The following is a 1,426-nucleotide window of genomic DNA, read 5'->3' as shown; positions in this document are numbered from 1 at the left end:
GGTCAGATCATATGATCTGGAGGTGGCTGCCATCTTCTTCTGGTGAGTTCGCACAAACCGATGTGCTCCACCCCCTTTTCATATTTCAATAAATTCACCAGAGCACACATATTTCTACTCTTTTTATCTACCATATATACTCGAGTATAAAAGCTCCCCTTGGCTTATACTCGAGTGAGGTTAAAAAAAACAACAAAAAACCCGCAATACTCACCTCCCAGCCGGCATCTGTGTCCCCGTTGCGATGGTCTCCCTGACGGTGCAGCAAGCTGCTTGAGAATTCTCCCCGCTGTCAGCGCTGTGTAGGTAAGCACTGTGATTGGATCGAGCGCCAGCCAATCACAGCTGGCGCTCGATAATTCACAGCCATTCAGTGGATGGCATCACTGAATGGCTGTGATTGATTTATCGTGCGCCAGCTGTGATTGGCTGGCGCTCGATCCAATCACAACGCTTACTTACACAGCACTGATGGCGGGGGAATTCAAAGCCAAGCGGGGAGATGACAGCAGGGAGAATTCTCAAGTAGCTTGCCGCACCGCCGGGGAGACCATCGCATCGGGACACAGACGCCGTCTGGGAGGTGAGTATTGCATTTTTTCTTTACCTAGTATATACTCGAGTATAGCTGGGCTTATACTCGAGTCAATAAGTTCTACCAGTTTTGTGTGGTAAAGCTTATTGACTCGGCTTATACTCAGGTCGGCTAATACTCGAGTATATATGGTAATTTAGTACTTGATAAAGTAGGCGCTGACCTCCGAAACGTGTTATACAATTGAAGTTTCATTTACTATATATACTACTGATGTCTGTGTAGAAAAAAAGTTTTTAAGAATGTTTTTTCAAACATATTCCTGCTGATTTACCGTAAGGCAACTTTGGATATTTAAGGAGACCCACTGGACCCTGTGGAAGTAAGTAAATTGTTCTTGTACTATGCTTTCCCTGGATTTACCTAACAGTACAGGAATTAGGTGCATGTAGCAGCATCCTATTGAAGGCATACCTAGACAAATTGTGTGGGTGCCTGCCTTGTAGACCGCTCCCCCACACCAGATGAGTCCATTTTTTAATTGTTCTTGTTTTACCTTTTTAAAGACCTCTCCACTTTTTGAAGCGCGGCCACATATATTTATCATTGTTTATATAGTAACACCACATGATAGACATCCCAGATTCAAAAAATCCTTCAGCAATTGCACCCCAAAAAAGAGATTAACAATGCTAAATATTTGGTTCTGTTGCCAATATTGCACCACGTCAGCTTGGAGCTGAACCACTGAGTCGTTGAACTTCTTCAAGATGTTTTAATTGGTTTAATTGGAAAAAGCTTTCCTGTCCATTATTGATGCCACTCTAACGGAATACTTACTTGGAAAGTGCACTTCTGTCTCTTCTGGCATTCTCAGTTTGATGCTCCATT

The sequence above is a fragment of the Eleutherodactylus coqui genome, chromosome 5, assembly GCF_035609145.1.
Source record: "Eleutherodactylus coqui strain aEleCoq1 chromosome 5, aEleCoq1.hap1, whole genome shotgun sequence".
In the NCBI taxonomy this organism is placed as follows: domain Eukaryota; kingdom Metazoa; phylum Chordata; class Amphibia; order Anura; family Eleutherodactylidae; genus Eleutherodactylus; species Eleutherodactylus coqui.
Note: the sequence above shows the minus strand (reverse complement) of the source record.